The 20,974-nt window shown below is 47.1% G+C and overlaps 1 non-coding gene across 1 annotated transcript; it reads right to left on the bottom strand.

The window, feature by feature from the left end:
• Nucleotides 1–13,783: 13,783 nt before the first annotated feature.
• LOC132416139 (U6 spliceosomal RNA) lies at nucleotides 13,784–13,889 on the bottom strand. Its single transcript, XR_009517474.1, has one exon. It is a non-coding gene; the product is annotated as a U6 spliceosomal RNA (small nuclear RNA).
• Nucleotides 13,890–20,974: the final 7,085 nt, after the last annotated feature.

Genomic DNA, 20,974 nt, shown 5'->3' on the forward strand with positions numbered 1-20,974 from the left:
TTGGTTCATATCTGTATCCCACTCCCTTGCCTGGTGCCTGGCGCAGAGCAAGTATTTGTTGATTGAATGAAAGTCTGGTGTGGACCCTGAGCCATTCCCCATTCTCACTGCCCATTAACATTCCCCATAACTCAACTCACATTACGGTCCAGTGAGGAGGAGGTTTGGACATGGGCAGGAGGGTTGGACTTGAAAAGGCAATATCAGAGTGAACTCTGCCTTTATTCCAAATGTAGCTCTGTGTTCTCCTGTGTCCTGTTTTGAAAGGCTCTAAGGGAACCCACATTTGGTTTACCCAGGCAAGTCCTTGGGAACCGTGTTCAGGATGCTTTCTCCCCAAGCCTCAACCGGGTCACCGGCTGCATCTGGTCCTCCCCTAACCCTACTTGGTCAATAGGACTTTGCCCAGGCTTCACGGGGTCATCCTCAGAAAGGAGGAGGAGCCTCCATCTCCTTCTCCTGGAAAATACCTCCTCCCGGCCCTCCAAGCCCGAACCCTAGGGCGCCTGGGAACCAAAACCACTGGTTCCTGCGGTCCTGGCAGATGCTCAGGGCAAGTGCAAATGCAGACCTGGTGTAGGGGCCATGGGGCTCGACTTTCCAAATCCCATGCTAAGTAACTGGCCACTCTGCAGGGACAAAGTACTTGGGGTCAAAAGTTTGACCTTAAGGGAGAGATGACAGGGAGGGAATCTCACCAGTGGCCTGCGTGCTCAGCAAAAGCGCCCTCGGCGGGGGCGGCGGCCAGCACATCCGGCCCCCCTAGAGGCCCCCTTGCCTCCACCCAAGGTCGTGGTCCAACAGGAGCGCTGGAAAGTTCAGCCAGGGGCCGAGGGGTACCCGAGTAGGAATCGGGGGCCGGCTTTTGCGGAAGAAGGGAGACTAGGAGCTCGATTCCTGGTAGTCCTGGGAGCCGGCGGCAGGGTGCCCCAGTCCCAAAAGCTGCATCCCGGACCGCAGCGCCGGGCTCGGAGGCTCTGGGCTCGGAGGCGCTGGGCGGGGGCTGCACCATCCGAGCCGCAAGGACAACGCGGCCTCCCCGCTCCCCAATATCCTCCGTCCCCGGCACTAGGGCGCGGGGAGCGGGTGGGGCGGAAGGCGAGTGGCGCCCGCCCTTGGGCAGCCCCCTCCCCGCGCGGGCTCGGACCCCGGTGGGGGGCAGGGGGCGCCAAGTCGGCCCAGGCTGCCGCAGCCTCTGCTTTAGGGGAGCCGGGGATGCGGCGCGGGGAGGGGGCGAGGCGGGTGGCGGAGGCAAGGAAAGGGGCCGAGCGCCGGGGCCAAGACCCGGGTCGCGCCGGGCCGGTGCGGGAAGGGCCAGGGTGGCGGAGCGCCTTACCTCGGCGAGCCGCGGGAGGCCGGCGGGAGGCGCCGGCTGTGCCTCGGACTTCAGGGCGCACGCAGCCTCCGGGAGCACAGTCCCCGTCCCGGGCGCGCTCCACCAGGCTGGCGCACCCTCGTCGTCCGGGGCGCGCACCGCCTCGGGCGCCCTCTCGCCGGCAGGCTCGGCCTGAGCCCGGGGCGCACACCCAGCCGGGCACACCCACCGCGGCCGCTGCTGGACTGGCCAGGCGCGGGCGGCCGAAGCTGCGCCCGGCGTCGCCGGCTGCCAACACCACCCGAGTCCCCGCCTTCGCCAGGGGAAAAAAAGACTCCTGACGCGGCGCGGGCTTTGGTGTGTAGGAAGGGGCGGCATTGCGAAACCGAGGGGAGGGTCTTAGACTTGATAAACTCAAAAAGCTTTTGGATGGAGTTTGGAGGAAAAACTTTTTGAAGAAAGCAAACTCCTAACCTGTGTAGAGCGCTTTTCAGATTTCCAAAGTGCCTTCATATGCATTTACTTTAGTTCATCCTTACTACAACAGTAACTAACTGTTGAGGCATTTCTATCCTCTTACGGTTGGGAAGACATCATCACACAAGGTAATGATTTGCCCAAGCCAGGACTAGAACCCAGTCTGGGTAACGGAGTCCGAGTGCAGTGAGGGGATGTACATCGCCCCAGGGATTTTTTCATTGCGGAGGTGGATGCAGGGTAGGGACGGATGTAACCGACCTTTTCCTCTCTCCTAAGTCATTTCCTTTTCCTATAACTTTTTTGCAGCCCACCATTGCTTTAGCCCTACTAAGTCACTTCACACTTTCATCTCCCACGACGCCTTTTATCAGTTCACAATATTTGCATTTCAGTCACTAACCTTGAATGACCTGCTCACTGCGTGCCACACCTGCACAATAAAGTGCACAATAAACTTAGGAGCAAAGAGCTGGTACCGCCCCATTTTACAGATGGGGACAAACAGGCATGGGAGGGGTAGAATGTATGGAACCTGCAGGACTCCAGACCCCAGCTCTGACCCACTATGCACACCTTTCAGAGGGTCCATTGGTGCCAGGTAAAACCTAACCAAAGGGATTTCATTTTTAACACTGAAACTGTGAAGAGGGGAGATAATTTGGGGCAAGGGACACTTCGGAGACTTTCTTTTTCCCATTTTGATGGAAACATGGTTGTTATAATGAGTTACTTCCTCTAGGGCACCACTAGAAGCAAATCAATGGCCCTAGAGCCACAATAAATGGCGCAGAGTTTTGGCCTCAGTATTGGGAATAATAGGGAGCAGTGGGGACTGTGGTGCACTTGAGGGCAGCTCCAGGCTCCTGCCCAAGTGAAGGGGCTGCTGCTACCCAGCTCTCGCCAAATTTTGCCATTCAGGGCAACAATATGACCAGATCGATCCAGTTTTCAAGAGAAGCTGTAAATCCAGATCTCCAAGTGAAGTTTCCCAATTTGTTGACAACTCATTTTTAAAATGCTAAGCACTTGATATATAAGTCAATATTGTTCAAGCCAAACGAAATTAGTTTATGGAACAGATCCAGCCCATGGAGCAGGGGTTTGTGCCCTTGAGTTTTGGGTACTTCACACTATTTCATTTGGGCCTCCCATTGCCCCTACAGGATGGACCCAGCATGGATTACGATTTCCATTTTATGGAAGAGGACACCCCTGTTCAGGAGGTTTCCCTCACTAGCTCAACGTTGCACAAGGTAATTGCTAGAGCTGGAACTGAAAGCTAGGCATTCTGATTCCTGATCCTGAAGCCTTTTCTCTCTGCATCCTCTGATCTCATTAAGATTGTGTTTCTTGGTTTCTAGGCATTGTGAGCCAAGTTAGGCATGGGGCTGGCACTGGGGTGTGGAGACAGAGCACCTTTCCTGGGAGGCTGGAGTGGGAGTGCCCGACTGCTGTCCTCGAAAGCTCAGCCTGATGACTCAGAGGTGAAGCTGTGTCTTGAGGGTAAAGCTGAGTCAGAGAAAACAAGGTCTGAATTGGGGCAGCCGGGGCTTCTGAATCTCAGATGAGTGTATTGAGAAACAGGATGAAAAACAAACTAAGCAAATACACCCACCCCCTTGCCCCTCACAAAACCAGAATCCATGGACACCGAGACATGGGCTAGAGCATTGCCTATTTTTCCTGTCATGACAGGAAAGCAACAAGAATTAGACTGGAAAGTGGACCCTTGGGCGGTCCTGAGAAGAGAGAACCCTTTGCAGACAGCAGGTCTTCTAGAATCTCAGGTTTGGGCATCTCCACTGCAAGACTCAGCCTGGGCCTTTCAGACAGAGTGAATCTGATAATCCAATTTAGAATGACTGCATCACACTTCTGGAGCCTGGAGCTGCATAATCAAGGAACTGAGCAGCAGACAGAGAACGCAGTGCCTCCTTGCCTCCACCTTTTCCTGGAATTTGGGGGAGAGTGTAGGAGGATTAACAGGTATTCACCATCTGCCATGTATGTGCCAGGCACTGAGTTGAGGATCTTACATACATGATCTCATTGGGACAATAAAAACTGTGAAATGGCTCTTATTCTCCTTTCAAGGATGGAGAGTTTACTAGCTGTGCACTTGCCTGCAGGTGCACAGCTAGTAAACTGGGGAGGTGGGTTCAAACACAGGTCTTGGTGACTCCAAAGACTGAATCTTCTCTAACTGGGGGCCTAGAAATTACAGCCAATGTGGAGATGGGTTACTCAGATCCTGCTTCAAGGAAGGACACACCAGTCAATGGTGTGTTGGTAGTGTTTAATAACTGGCTCCCAGGGGGCAAATGTGTGCATAGGTACAGTCAATGCTCATTATTGCAGGAAGTTTTATAAAGCGGCAGCAAACACTGAAATTGCTAATATTGAACCATTGCTCCCAGGGAAAATACAGGATTAGGTTCCTATAAGCCTTTTGGCACATTTTCATCAACTGATCAATACATAGATTTGTTTTATGTTTTTGTTTAAAGAAAAAAATATATATATATACACACACATTATATTTTTAATATGTATCATTGTTTCAGTAACATTGAACTAATGGCCAACCGTGCCATAACTCACACCTGAACAAAGGTTATCCAACACACGTATTTTCTCCAAAAAACAGCCTTCTTGTGCTTAGGAACGCTGGTAGCACTTCAGCAGTATGCTTTGGGGCTGCCTTAAACAGTGAAATCACCTGCAAAAAGTGTGAACATGCAAAAGAGTGCCACCAAATAGACCACAAAAAGGACGTTTGTTTACAGCAAGAGGCTGAAATACGAAAGCAGAGGGTCACCTTGCAACCTCAGCTGGGAAGGTGCACACAAGTTGACTCAAACTTTTGGTAAAAATTTTGCACATATCCACAAATGACTACAAACTTGCTGCAAGTATTGATTTGGGGTTACAGATAAATTTTAGCAAAGTAAGTGAATTTGCAAACACAGAATCCACACGTTATGAGGAATGGCTGTGCATATAGGTATCCATGTACGCCTTCTGGGGCCCTTCATATCCGCTACCTATCCCTCCAGGTTTATCCCCCATTATCCTCCAGCCAGACTGGACCCTTAACCATTCTCCAAACATGTCCCACACTTATCTAGCTTATGACTGAGCGCAGGCCACTGCCTATACCTGGACTCTTTCTCCTCTGCCTCCCAACACGCACATGCACATGCGCACACACACACACGCACGCACACACACACACACACACACACTCTGTCTTCTCATGTCCAAATAATTCTGCCATGCAACTGTACCTTCTCCATAAAGGCCTTCCTGTTGCCCCAACAATGGGATTTCTCCATCCTTGGGACCACCGTGGCATTTTGAAGCCTGTGTCAGACACTGCTCATGTTCTACTGTGTGGTCAGGGCCCTCAAGATGGCTGTTGTCTTGCTCTCTGTACATCCCCTGCTGTCCAGTCCCTGCTTCACCTACACCCTACTCACACGACTATTCAATCCTCTTAATCATAGGGCTTAATCAGTAACGGCCTATGGCGCTTGGCCTCCACCCCAGCTGCTGGTTTCCCTGGTAATTGATGAGCCAACCTGACGTCAATACCCCCTATAACTGGTAGATTCCACCCTCTCCCCTCTAGAAGACTGCTGCTGGGTCCTGCCACTGTCTGCTGTACATGGTGAGGTGTCACTCCAGGACTTCGCTTTGGACTTGTAAGATTCACTATCCAATATATACTTAATGTCTCTGTCGTTGTCTCCAGGCCCTTTCTTCGGCCTCGCAGCTGGACTCTTACAAGGTTTGCAGGTCTGTGGAGTAACAGCTACCTTGCAGGCCTGCAGCCTAACATCTACCTTGTATTACAAGGCAGCCTTAGTGATCTTCAAAAAACACAAATGTGATCATGCCCCTCCCCTGCTTAAACCCTCTGAAAGGCATCCCATTGCTCCTGGGATAAAACCTGGATTCCTTTAAGAAGGCTTACAAGTCTAGCCCCTTCCTACCTCTCCAGCTTCATTTTGTGTCCACCTCACCCTCACTTCTCTAGCCACGTGAGACTCCTTTAGTATCTCTAACATGCTGGATTATTCCCTACCTGGAGTTCTCTGCACATGCTGTGTTTTCTTCTGCCTGGAATTTTCATCCCTCCAATTCTTTGTCTAGATAATTAATATTCATCCCATGAATCTCAAGCATCACTTCTGTGAGGAATCTCTCTGATGTACCCCAACCTCCCCCTGGACTAAGTTAGGAGTTCCTGGTCTCCAGTAGCATCTCTGCTTTTCTCGTAACACTCAGCATAATCTAAATTACGTGTTATTGCCCATTCTCCCACAAGATTGTAATTACATGAAGAGAGGCCTATTTTCAGCATCTAGTTCAGAATCTGGCACACATAAATGTAAATCTCTCAATAAATGTTTTATGAATGAATAAGTAACTAATTCTCCATTGTCTTCAGACCTATTTGGGGAGTGATAGGTTAGCAGATGGGTAAAATCATTATGGAGATGTCAAGTTTTCTCTTGCTTACTTGTGAGGTTAAATTACTACTATGTTGGTGTTTTATACCACGCTTAATTTTAAATTCAAAAAAGTTACTATTATCATTAAATTCAAAAGGAATATGTCCCCACTACATTATATCATACACAAAAATCATTCAGCTAATGTAGATTAAAGTGTGAAAGATAATCAATAAGCTTCCAGAATATAACATAGAGAAGACTCATGTCCTAGAAGGAGGCCAATAGGTCTTAAACAAGGCACTAAACCTAAAGAAAAGTATTGATAAACTTGGAATGCATTAAAATTAAGAACTTTTGTTCATCAAAACTTATTGACACAATGGAAATTCCCTGGCGGTCCAGTGGTTAGGACTCCACGCTTCCACTGCAGGGGGCACGGGTTAGTTCCCCTGGGGGGGGAACTAAGATCCCACATGCCTCATGATGCAGTCAAAAAAAAAAAACTTATTGACACAAACAGCAGTCATTTTTTTCCCTCTTATGAAGGTGAGGGTCGGCTGGCTTAGCTGGGCAGATGCTGGCTGGGGTTGAGTCATCTAAAGCTCATCTGAGATGGAACGTCCAAGATGGCTCTTTTCCATGACTGGTTAATCAATGGTGCTTATTGATTGGGACCTCTGCTAGGGCTGCTGACTTAGGAGTACCTCCACACGGCCTCTCCATATGGCTCGGACTTCTAACAGACTGGTGTCTCAAGAGCAAGTCTTCCAGAGAGGGAAGAAGTAGAAGCTGCCCAAGCTCTCAAAAGCCAGGACCAGAACTGATGCAGCATTGCTTTCAACATGTCTTATTGATTAAGCAGTCACAGGGCAAGCCTAGATTCAGAGGGAGGGAGTAATAAACACCAATTCTCAATGGGAGAGTGAAAAAGAATTTATAGTCACCTTTAATCTACTGCAATACTATTGAGAGAGTGACAGCAAACCACAGACTAGGAGACTAATGTTCAAAAAACGTTATCAGTTGAATTGTGTCCCTCTCCCTCAAATTCATATGTTGAAGTCTTAACCCCTAGCACCCTAGAATGTGACTTTGTTTGGAAATAGGGTCATTGCAGATGTAATTAGTTAAGATGAAGTCATATTGGAATAGGGTGAGTCCCTACTCCAATATGACTGGTGTCCTTATAAAAGGGGAAATTTGGACATGGAGACATGTACAGTGGGAGAATACCATGTGAAGATGAAATCAGAGATGTTCAAGCCAAGGAATAACAAAGGTGGCCAGCAAACCACCAGAAGCTAGGAGAAAATTGTGAAACAGACTTTTTCTCCTAGCCCTCAGCAGGAGCCAACTCTGCCAACACCTTGATCTCAGACTTCTAGCCTCCAGAATTGTGAGACAATACATTTCTGTTGTTTAAGCCACCCAGTTGACAGTACTTTGTTATGGCTCTCCAAGGAAATTAGTACAAAATATAAAGAATGTCTGCAAAGCAATACGAAAAAAAATCCAATAGAGAAATGAGCAAAAGCTTAAGCAAACACTTCATGATAGAAGACATTCAAAGGTCAACCATATGAAAAAATGCTCAATATCACTAGTTATTAGAGAAATGTAAATTAGTCCTCAATAAGGTCTCACTGTACACACTTCAGAATAACTTATAGTAAAAACGTTAATATCAATAATACAAAGTGTTGGCAAGGATATAGAGCAAATGGAACACATAAACATTGCTCCTGGAGTGTAAGTTGGTAAAAACCACCTTGGGAAACTCTCTGAATCTACTAACGACCCAGTAATTCCACTCCTAGGCATAGACCAAATAAAAATGTGTACATATGTACAACATGGGGCATAATCATGAATGGTTATAACACTACTATTCTTAATTTCCCCAAACTAGAAACAGTCTAAATTTATATCCAGTGCAGAATGGAGAAATAAACTGTGTTTTAGCACTGCAATGTAATACTATACAGCAGTGAGGATGAATCAGTCCCTGCTACATTTAAACAACATGAATGAATTTCACAAAAATGAATAATGAGCACCAAGAACAGAGTACAGAATATATTATTCCATATAATAAAGTTCAAACACAGGAAAAACTGCTCTGATGAGAGAAATCAGGGTAGTGGGTATCTTTGGAAAGGAGTGAGCGACTATGAGGTAGCACAATGGAGATTTGGAGGGGAGAGTGATATGTTTTCTTTTTTTTCAATCTGGGTGATATTTACTTTGTGAAAATTCATTGAATTGTACTTTGTGGGCTTTTCTGTGTGTTATACTTCAATGTAAAATTTTATTTAAAAATTAAATACATTCCAGAGTGTCAAGTCATCTTTACCCACTGATAACTGAAAATACTAGTCATGCTTTTCACATTTGTAATGATTTATAAATGTGTCCTACTGGAATATCATTCTGAGCATCTTTGAGGTTTTGTAAAGAAAAAAGAGATTTCAAGTTCAATTTCTTTATCTTTTTATATAATGAAGCTTTGTTGTGTATGTGAAATATTCAATGTTGATTAACTGTTTAAAACTTTGTTAAATCATAGAGTGGACAACAGCATATTAAGCAAGGATTTGACACTAAGTTGGGAGGCACAGGTGATCCATTGGATGACAGAATTGGTCATCAACATCAGCTTGCATTCTAATCTCCATATGGATGGCAGCCTCCACTCCAACCTTCCTGAACATGTAATTCCTCCAACTCCAGGAGCTCTCCCTCCCGCACTTCCAAGTTATTTCACATATAGCATTCTCTGCCTAGAACGGTCTTACATAGCTCTTCACCTATCTAACTCCTTCTGAGTCTAGTTCAGATATCCCTGACCCTTATGATAGACCGTCTCTGAGATGTTCGCCAGCGAGTGCCTCATCCTGGTCTTCATGCCCTGTGCAATCCCTTCCCTTGAGTGTGGGCTACACCCAGTGATTCACTTCTAAGAAATAGAATATGACATAAGTGATGGGATATCACTTATAAGACTAGGTTACAAAAAGACCATGGCTTCCATCTTGGGCTCCCTCTCCTCTTGCCTTATTCTCACTCTTTTTCTCTCATAACCCTTGCTCAAGGAAGTCAGGTGCCTTGTTGTGAGTAGTCCTAGGGAGAGGCCCACATAGCAAGAAACTGATGCGTTTGGCCAAGAACCAGTGAGGACCTGAGGCCTGCCAACAGCTAGGTGAGTGGGGTATTGATTCAGAATGAATCCTCCCCAAGTCAAGCATTGAGATGACTGCAGTCCCAGATGACACCTTGACTGCAGCCTTGTGAGACCTTGAGCCAGAGGTACCAACTAAGCAGTACCCAGATTTCTGACCCACAGAAATGGTGATCTAATACATGTTTGCTGTTTTAAGCCGCTAAAGTTTGGTATAATTTGTTACACAGCAATAGATGACTAATACAGCCCCCACCTTCACTTCTCCCACCCCCAGTTGGATTCATTGCCCCTGTTGTACCCAACGCTTCCCAGAATCACAGCATTTATCACACATTATAGTAATCTACTGCTTACTTGCCAATCTCTTCCATGAAAATGACCAGGGACCATGTCATAACTTTTTTTTATTCCACTTCCTAGAGCTTAGTTGTACTCAATAAGTGTTTGATTAACACATGAAAGATGAAATAGATGCTAGCTGTTTAACCTTGGGAAATAACAACCTCTCTGATTCTCAATCTTTTCATCTGTAAAATGATAATAAAATTTGTAGAATGATTTAAGAGACAAAAAGAGCATGACTTGGTAAGTAATTAGATGTGAAAGGTGAGGGAAAAGGAAGAGTCAAAGTTTGGACAACTGGGTATTCCTAAGAGAGAGAAAGAATACCAGAGGAGGAGACGGTTTAAAGTGGAAGATGGTGAGTTCAACTTTGGAGACGCTGAAATTGAGGTATTTATGAACACATCAACCAGGCTGATGGGTATATAGTCCAATGCTTAAAAGGTCTGTGTGGGATAGATTTGGGAGTTAATGGCATGTAGATGGTAACCGAAGCCATGGGAGAGAAGCCAAAGAGTGAGATAAGATGTGGGCTGAGAATAGACACTTAGGGAACATTCTCATGAAGGGGAAGATATAGACAGAGGTCTGTCTAGAATAGGAAGACTGTGGTAACCCAGATGGATGGATGTAGACAGTTTCACAAAGCAGGGAATGATCAGCAATAACAAATACAGTAGTGATCAAGATATTAACATCCTTTGGAATCAGTCATTGGAAGATCATTGAAGACTTGCAGATTGTATCGTTCAGAGATGACTGTAACAATATTTCCCATCCCATATGCTCTTCTACAATGTGACCTTGCCTCTGTCCCATTGAGAGATGGGGTCTATACTATCTCCCTTTGATTCTGGGAGGGCTTGTGACCACTTTGATTAGTGATCATGGTGGAAGTGGTGCTATGGGACTTCTGAGGCTATAAAAGTCACAATTTCTGAATCATAAAAAGCAATGCTTCTTCCACCTCATTTCCTGGAACACTAGGGCATGCCATGTAAGAAGCCAGACTACCCTGAGGCCACCATGCTGTGAGGAAGCCAAACCACACAGAGAGGCGTGTCTAGGTCTCTCTGGTCATCATCATGGAGCAGAGACAAGCAATACTTTGTGACCGATCTGACTTCCAGACCCTCAGAATGCACAAGCATAATAAAATGGTTGTTTTATGCCACTACGTTTTGGGGTAATTTGTACTTTATTACACAGTAATAGTACCTAGAACAATGACTTTAGGGAAAGCAGTTTCCATGGCATGGTTAGGACAGAAGCCAGAGTGCAGTGGGTTGGGGAATGTGTAAGAGAAAGAGGGGACACGTGAATAGATTATCGCAGGGGGAGCTCAAATTGAAGGTTGATAGAAAGGACTTAGGAGAGTTCTTGTCAGATGTAATAGACTGGACAGATTTATAGGGCAAGAGGAAAATATCAGAGGAGTGAGAGTGTTGAAGCAGAGAGGAGAGGTTGTAACAGAGGAATCAGCAGGGGAAGTCCCAGGCACAGGTTGAAGAGCAGGACTTGAACGGTCTCCACGGAGGCTGGAAGAAAATAACTGAAATTTGTTGGGGCAGGAAGGCATAGCAGGTTAGCATGCAAGGAAACTGGTGGTACTGGTGTGAGTGCAGTTCACATGATCACCTACCAAGTCTGGACTTCCAGGTGGGGGGACTGATAGACTGGAGGAAATGGAAAGGAACAGAGAGCTGGGGTCTCTTGGAGGTCAGAGTGCAGGTATCATGGGTATGAAGGCTTGAGATAGCCAGAAGAGTGGGACAATGCAACCATGAAGGAGGTTACTAGAATCCAGATGACACAGTCCTGGGTCACGACAAGATCAAGGGTGGGGTCTGGGAGTGGTGGCTGAAGCAGAGTAGAGGTGAGGTCCCTTGGAGTTAAAGAGATCAAGGAAGTAACAGTCCAGTCAGTTGTCTGCCTGGGCACTGAAATCTCTTAGGGTGACAGGGGACTTGAGCAGGAGAGGAATACTGAGAGCCAGGCCATGAATGATTCAGTGAATGAGCATTGGACAGTTTTCAGTATTGGGGAGGAGAGATGTTGGATGGCATGAGGCTCAAAGAAAGCTGTGAGTCTGGACAAGCAACGGTTGTGGAAGTGACAGAGGGAAGCCAGGAAAATCCAGCCACCACTTCTACTTCAGAGGTGTAGGATATGGGCCTGAGAGGGTGAGCAACTTTCTCCTGAAGGGCTACATAGAGAGTGAAGACTTCTGTTAAAACAAAAGATGATGAGAGCCTTCTAACGAGGATCCGGGGATAAAGGGAGTGTGTGTCCACAGTGGATGGAGGGCTCCTGAGGGTGTAATGGCTAAATAAGGTTTGGAAGTGGGATGAGTAAGAAGTTCAAGGAGGGCAAGTAATGGTGCAGGTGGCGGGGTGTGGAATTTGAGGTCGCGGAAGGGACTTTTTGCTGCAAGGCCCTTGTTCTAGGCAGAGACCCTCTTAAAGTATTTAGAACTTCAGTATTTAGAGCCTGAGCTATGCAGGTGGTGAGGCCTTGTTCTAGGCCAAGGTTCTTGCCCTTCAAGTCCAGTGCCCCTCCCTTGGGCAGGCCCCTCTCATTGGAGCCAGGAGGCCCCTATGCCTGGCAGATGGCTGTTCTTGAACTCCCCTGAGAGGAAGACAATAAAAGCAATTTGACCACCCACCTGGAAGCTCATATTAAGTAACTTTCTATGGCTATTTTAAGACAGAAATGGACACGGCTCCTATTAATAAGCCTGGCTAAGTAAGGCCTGTCTGCCGCCAGAGTGACGCTGAAAGCCTCTTTCCCCACAGAGGCCCTGAGGGGGGACAAAGAGAAGGGGTGTGCTCCTGTCATCGGACAAGCCCACGCTGGTCACTGCAGGTAGAAAATTCTACAGGGAAAAAGAGTCCTCAGCCTCTAATCTACCTCTTGCCCTTCATGGAGGAGTTTACGCACATAATTATAGCATCTAAAGGAGAGACCAAGCATGTTGCTTTCCAGGCAAACCCCACGAGACCCCCAACAACCTGAGGGAGGAAGTTCTGTTCCATGCCCATTTTACAGATGTGGAAACTGAGACTTAGAAGAGTACATTTACGACCAGATTCTCACAGAAAAAGCAGCTGAGATTTGAGGCAGTCTAGCTGCCGGATCCCTGGAAATAACCACTCCACCGGTTTCCCTGCCTGCCTGAGGCACGATGTAGTTGTGTGAAGGCTTTCAAAGTCAACTTCCTCTTGCTTCACCTCAGATGTGGTCGGGAGGCAGCTGATCATCACGTCCACTCTGCTCCTTGCTCACACCATCCTTCAATGTTCTGGCTGTAATCTGCAAAGCCACTGTGGACTGAACATCAGGTCTCCTTCAACCCAGACGCCCCCAGCCTCCTGCAGGGAGGTCACCCTGGCCATCAGATACTCGGGATTCCTGGTTCCATGGAACAGAGAGCCCCTCAGGAGAAAGGGAGTCAGGGCTGGAGCTGCGACTGAGGGGCCCTGGGGATTCTGTGGGCCGTGGTGTCCACCTCTGTCGCTGCCTTTCTCGCCGTCTTCTCACTTCTCGCTGCACACCTTCTCCTACCCAGGTCTCTGCCTGCCTCCTCCTGGCCTCTCCCCCTCCCACGGCGGCTCCAACTCCACCGGGTGGGACCTTCCAACGCATTCCCGTGGCCCCCAGCCCCTCTGCTAACTGCCTGCGCATCTCAGCATTCTTGGTTCAGATTCCTGAGGTGGGAATATGATCGGCCTGGCTCCGTTTTGGGGCTAGACCATAGGTCGTAGGTCGCTGGCTGGCCTGAGTTGGCTCAGATGACCTCCCGGCTGTACTGGACACCAGGGGTGGGACAAACACAGTTGAGGAATGTCCCTTGGCTCTTTCAGCTGGGGCTCTCTGTTGAAGTGTTCCTTTTATTTTATTTTATTTTATTTTATTTTAAGATCTTTATTGGAGTATAATTGCTTTACAATGGTGTGTTAGTTTCTGTTGTATAACAAAGTGAATCAGCTATACAGATACATATATAAAAATATGGAACGCTTCACGAATTTGCGTGTCATCCTTGCACAGGGCTGCGCTAATCTTCCCTGTATCGTTCCAATTTTAGTCTATGTGCTGCCGAAGCGAGCACGAATTGTTCCTTTTAGAAGAGACGATGGCCAACATTTGTACTGTACTGCTAAAACCTCCACCCGCCCTCAGGCAGGAACACAGGCTTTTGGAGCATTTATAAATGAGGGCTTTTAACTGCCAGAAATGATAACATACAGTAAGCATACTCTCACTCCAGCGTTCACTAGTGTGTGACCCCGTTCCCTTTCAAACTGCTCCCCCTACCAAAATGTCTCTGTCTCTGAGAGCTCCCAGATAGTGACTCGTGTGTGAGCAATGGGCCCAGACGACATCTGCATGCTGTCCTCTTGCCACACACACCGCTGGCCCTGCCACCTCTGGCACTGGCGTTTTTGCAGCTGTCACTGTGTCCCCCAGCCTCTGCTGATCCCCTCAGCACACCTAAGCCCTGCGGTGATTTAAAGAAGAACCCCAGGAGGAGTTCTTCATCTTGTTTTGCACCTGTTATTAAGGGGCATCACCATGCTCTGACCACCGATGGCTTGGGGGGCTTGAATGAATCTGCTCTTCCAGTTTGTCCTCGCCAGCCTCTTTCCCCAGGACCCAGGCACAAGGGCATGGGGGGAGGGGCAGGGGCGGTGGCTGACGGGCTGGGGCAAAGTTGAGGAGAGACAGCAGGGCTTACCCTGCAACGGCCTCCATTTGGTTCCCTGGGGTTTAGTTATTCCCCGGGAAATTCCTTGTCTCTCAGGCTAGTAGACTTGGGTCAGACCTACCCCAGAGTCTAACCCTGATGGTGGAGGTGGCTTAGAATCGAGGTGGCTGTAATGGGCACAACCTCCCAGGATCAGCAGGATGGAGGATTTTGGGGTGAAAAATATACCAGATCTGCTGGGTAAGCAGATGGGCAGAGGGCAGATGAGCTCTTAAATTTACACTGGTCTCCTCTCTATACCTCTCTCTGCCTAATCTTGGGGTGAGAAGTAGAAAAGGGTAAGAGCTGTAGGGAGAGGAATGGGGCAAGTGACTGGGCCCAGACAGCAGCGGACCTAGGGCAACGGGTGAAGCATTCACACATGCTAGAGCACCAAGCCTCTCAGGGGGTGATTGCTCCCTGGCAGCCAGTCCTTTACAAGGGACGTAGCCTAGCCCTGTAGGTCAGCTGGGAACAGATGGTATAGACTTGATGCGACACTTCAGAGCACATTTTCAGGAGCCAGACTGCATGCATGAGAATTCCAGCCCCACTCACAAGCTGTGTGACCTTGGACCAGTGACAACAAGTCTCTGTGAGATGGAAGTCACTATAGGACATATCATGTAGGGTCGCTGTGAGCAGGCAACCAGATGGTACACACAAAGTGCTCAGAACAGTGCCTGGCACTCGGCATTGGGTTCACTATTGTTGCTGAACTCATCTGTGTCTTGCCTTCTCCAAGATTGTAAGTCCTTCAGGGATTTCAATATTTTTCTTTTTCTCCCTGTACATCAGTGTTGACAATGGGAAAATAAATGAGTGAATGATTGGAAAATAAACTTATTGACAAATGTCCAGGGAAGAAGATCTTGTTAACAATGCTTAGACCTGTGTGATTTTATGCATCTGCTGGGCTTATCCCCTCAGTGTGATGACTCAGGCCCACTCTCCTCCCCACGCTCTCCCCCATCCCCATATACCTACCCACATCTGCACGCCCCTATACTCACTCTTCTCCCCACACGCCTCCCACACATCCACACCCACCTTCTACACTCCCCACAAGCACGCATACAGCCTCTCACACGCAGCCACACCCACTTCCCTCCCAGACTCCCCTCTCCACATACACCCATCCTCACAATCACACACACACACTCACACACACACTCACACTCCCATCCTGACACAATGTAAGGAATATATTTTCCTTCTATACCCTTCTTTAGGGTAAGTCAGGAAAAGAAAATGAGCCTCCTGGCTGCTTTAGGTCTTCAGCCCTTATCCCTTTCTGTCCCCGTCTCCGCTTCTCTCTACCTGTTCCTCTCTCAGTTGAAAGAACAGAGCCCTGGGAAGCCTGGACCTGAGTTTCTCAGATGCCACTGAAATTAAGCCATAGTTCAGAGGTCACTCAGAGTCAGAATCACCTTCAATTTCCTCATGACAAGGGGAAACTCATTTTCTCTTTGGCTACCTGAACAGAAACGAGTCTTTTCTCAATCCCAGAGGCATACAGCTCTACATGCTCTGGAGCGACTCAGCTGTATCTGGAGTCTTCCCCCCACAGGGGAGTTTCTAAACACTCTCAGCTCATCTCTGCAATGGTTTTCACGTTGCCTACATGACAGAGGGGAGAAAACTGACTTATATTTAACACAAATATTTGTTTAAAATATTTAACAAATATCTCTATTCGAGCAATATAATGTAAACCTCACAGCACTATTAGGCTGGGTAGTCCTCCAGTTTACAAATGAAGAAACTGAGCACAGAGGTGTTCAGTAACTTGTCCGTGGTCACACAGGAAGTAAATGGTGGAGCCACTACTCAGATTCTTCTGACTCCAAAGCTGCAACTAAAAATTGAAAGATCCTCCCTATAATCTTGGGTTCAGGGAACAGCTTTGCCATCACATGGCCTTGTCTTGCACTGGTCTAGTGACGCGCGTAGCCTTTTCCTGTGATGAGCTTTGATATGAAACCAAATGTGACTTGGCAGCTCTGTCTTTTGGGGAAGATACAAGTACTTTCTCTTGTCTGTGGCAAGAAGCCTCTCCATCCATCCGCCCAACCATTTGTCTGTCTATCTATCCGTCCATCCATCTAACTAAAAGCTTTCTGAACACAATTTATTCATCTATAAAATGGGGATAGTTGATGTAAAGTTTGAGTGTTACAAAACATGTTAAATACTTGACATAGAGTGGGTGCATTAATATTTATTCCATGATGTCTTTGCCTTGTTAAGGAGTCAGTTTCAGGGTGATTTTAATTCTTCTTTGGAATGTCCCATTCTTGCAGCTGGATAATGTTCAAAGAGCTCTATCCTTTGATTTATGGCTCTGGGGACCTGGGGTTATGGGGATGCATTGGGTCCTTTTTATTAGATGTGTCTCTCTGGCTTCCACAGAGAGCAGTAGGAAAGTCCCGCAAAGGAAAACCATGGGCAGGGGGATCATGAATGATATAAACAAAAGTCAGGAGCAGCGTATAGGCTTCATCTTAAAGGAGTCAGGCATGGTAGGGGGAGGGGCTGGAGAGCAGGAAGTTTAGATTAGCTTCCCACCTTTTCTCCAGACTCCTTATCTCTCAAGAAGGAAGTTTGTGCAACATTGAACTGTAAAAATCCTCCGTTGGGCCTTTGATGCGTCTTCTCTGTAAAAAGACTGGCCTGGCCCTTAGGGAGAAGGAGATGGAAAGTGTAAGGTCTGGGTTTGGACGGCAGTGAACAAAGCTGGCAAGCCGGCAGCCTGGACAGTTTCCTGGAGATAATGATCATGGGACTATTTATGCATGATATCCATACAGTACTTTACAGTTTGCACAGTTTCCATATGTGCCATCACATCACAGCCCCGTATGTCAGGAAGGACAGGCATTTTTAGACTGTAGGGGATCGAAAATATGCCACCTCAAAATATGCCACTTTGGCAGAAGGATTATTTTGAGCTGAAGACAATTGAGACACAGTAGACACAAAAAAAGCTCTCCACCCTCACCCCCTATTGGCCTAAAAGCAGAACATAAATTTCCATTTGCAGAGGTGTCTCCTTCTCCTGTACTAGGAAGATGAGGACCCAGGAGGACAACTCTTAGACTCTTAATTGCGGGAGACAATTCTACACTCTTATCAGCCCAGAGGTGGCGCCGCAAGGACTCTCCATAACACATCTTACTAAAATAATCCTTATCTTCTATTAGTTTCCCATGTATTTTCCTACCCAGTCTTTCCTTTGTCTTATCACTGCTCTACAAATTTATTGTTTTTCATTAAGATGCTATATAAGCCCATTTGAGGCACTCATCACTGCATTTCTCCCACATGTATGCCTGCTGCACTCATTCATAAACTGTGCTTTTTTTTTTTTCTTGTTAATCTGTCTTTCTTCAGTTTCCAGGCCCCAGCTGCAGAACCTAGGAGAAGAGGAAAAGGCTTTTTCCTCCCCTACAATACTTATTCTACAGATGAAGACACTAACATAGCCACAACTGTGGTCCAGATCACCGAGGCTCCAACCCTATCTTCTGACTCCCAGTCAGAGCCCCCTACCCCATTCCAGAGCACCCCTTTTCACAAGGTCCCTAGACGAGAAAGTTATTTCACCATGTCTTAGGCAGCTGTGACTTCCAAAACAGCTTGGAGAGACTGCTGTTAGTTTTTTGTTGCTTTTAAGTTTTTAATTCATTCATTCAAATTGATTTTACAGAGCACCTGCCTCGTGCAGGGAGCTGCCCTCCTGGGTGAGCGAAGGCCATTCCAATTCGGTAGATGAGGGGCGTGGTCAGGAACAGTTTGCCCCAGGAGCATCAGGTTACCCTGCCAATAACCTCTTGGAGGAAGTGACTCAGCATCCCAGACATAAAAGATAAGTCAGAGAGACTCAGACCTACTAGAGAATGGACTTGAGGATATGGGGAGGGGGAAGGGTAAGCTGTGACAAAGTGAGAGAGTGGCGTGGACATATATACAGTACCAAATGTGAAATAAATACCTAGTGGGAAGCAGCCGCATAGCACAGGGGGATCAACTCGGTGCTTTGTGACCACCTAGAGAGGTGGGATAGAGAGGGTGGGAGGGAGACACAAAAGGGAAGAGATATGGGGACATATGTATATGTATAACTGATTCACTTTGTTATAAAGCAGAAACACACCATTGTAAAGCAATTATACTCCAATAAAGATGTAAAAAAAAAGAAATAAGGTAGAGAAAGTTACTTTGTAAAAAAAAAAAAAAAAAAAATATATATATATATATATATATATATATATATATATAAGTGGATAGTTGAAGACACTCTTCTAAATTAAAACCAGTTCTCTTAAAAAAAAAAAAGGGGGAGCCAGAGGAGACGGTTCTGGGTAGAGGAATCCCCCTGCAAAGAACAGGATGCAAAGAGCTTGGTGGGTTTGGGAAAGTGAAGAGGTCCAGGAACTGGGAGGGTGGAGGGGAAGGAGGAAGAAGGGGAGTGGTGAAGTGCAAGGCTGTTGAGGGGTGCAGGACAGAGGTCAGGGGATTAAGCAACAACGTTGAGGAGTTAGTCTTCATCCTAAGAGCAATGGAAGCCTTTGGAAGGTTTTAGCAGGGGCTTCAGAAGGTTACAATTGCATCCTACTGAAGTGAGAGGAATAGGTTGAAAAAGGTGGGAGGTGAAGAGTTAAACTTGGGGGATTTTGTTTTTCGGTGTTTTTTCAACATGTCTTCACCACTAGACCGAGAACTACTGAAAGGCAGAAAATGAGTCAAAAATATGGTCCTGAAGTTGCCAGTGCTCCCACAGAAACAAGCTTCTGGAAGAAAAAAGCCTTTATTAGTATCACTAGACTTTGGGTGCCCACCATGAGCCAGGCAGAGCCTATATAGACCTGGGCCTGCCCTCAGGAGCCCACAATCTAGTGGCATATAGACATGTAAACTCCACCTAGGTGTCTGCACCAAGTCCTACAGGAGTACCTTGGGGGGCATGACTGGCTTTGTAGAGATCAGGAAGGCTTCTCAGAGGAGGTGACATCTGAGATGGGTCTTGAAGGATGGAAAGGAGTTTGTTGGGTGGCTAAGTTTTGACATTAAATGTCTCCTTGGGAGACATTTGTCAGGACTGCCTCACACCTGCTTCCCTGCTCTTGCCTGAATCCCCCACCCCACCTCATCCCCCAGCTGCCCACTCAACAACGCTGGGACTTCAAAACTGTTCTGTTTTCTCACATTTTCTTCACATAAAAATGTGAAGGAAACTTGGTATAGCATTGCCATTAGAACAGATGGACCTGGCTTCAAATCAGGGCGCTGCCACATCAACTTATTAGGCAAGTGCCCTTGACTTCTCTAGACCCTCGGTTCCTCATCTGTATAATGGGAGTAATAGCAGTTCCTGCATCACAGCATTATGGGCAGACTCCTGTACCAGTTATGACACCATGGTGTCTCAGCTCCAAAACCCTTCTGTACTCTTCTTTGTCACTTTTGTCATTTGAGTCACTGCAAATTGTGTTTTTGCCTGGCCAGCTGACTTCTACTTAAGTTCTGACGTTAGGGGTGCTAGAGAGGGCTGGTGAGGGAAGACAGGACTTTCTCCTTACTGTCTGCTTCCTGTGGGTTTCCTATCTGAAGAAAGAGATCAGGAAGGCTTCTAAGGGGAAGTGATATCTGAACTGGGTCTTGAAGGATGGAGAGGAGTTTGTCGGGTGGCTATGACCATCACCCCGGCCATGCTTTTTTACCCTGGCAGCAGCAAGGCCTCCCCATAGCAGTAGCTGAAGCCATTTTGCAGTTTTTCAACACAGAATTAGCTTCATCACATCCAATCAGAGACATCAGCACCGGCCCAGCAGTGCTCCGTCCTCAGTGGTCTGAATTTCAGCTCACAGCTTCCTTCCACTGAGCCTCTAAATTTTAACAATTCTAACTTTTTCCCCTGCATTCCCTCATACCTAGGGTGATAGCTGCTTTCTGCAGTCACTGTCTCCATTACACCTTATAGTTCTCAATTTACCCTTTCAGTTATCTAGTTAACAATGTTATTCCTAGTTAACAATCCTTTATATTGAATTCATTCTTTCCAAGTAACTGGTGTGGTTTCTGTCTCCTGGCTGCACCCTGACTGTTAATAATTAATTAAAAGATACGTTACCAACCCTTTTGAGTTGGTCTCCAACAAGGGTCCTTCTGCCCGGTGTTGCTCACCCCAATAGAACAAGAGTTCAGTTCAGAAGCAAAGGAAGGCTTTGTTCTCTGATCAAAGAAGGAGAGGTATGAGCTCTAGAGCACACACTCTTCGACAGGCTGTGAGCAGGGCTGCTTTATCGGGATCTCCCATGGGGAGGGGGCAGAGCTCTCATGGGGTAGGTGGAGCCATCCTGCTCACGTGCCAGATCACAGCGCCTAACACAGCATCTCTGCACACAGTCCGCCACCGCCATCTTGATTTGAGGCGTCGGGTGCAACCA

This window comes from Delphinus delphis, chromosome 1 (assembly GCF_949987515.2).
Source record: "Delphinus delphis chromosome 1, mDelDel1.2, whole genome shotgun sequence".
Classification (NCBI taxonomy): Eukaryota; Metazoa; Chordata; class Mammalia; order Artiodactyla; family Delphinidae; genus Delphinus; species Delphinus delphis.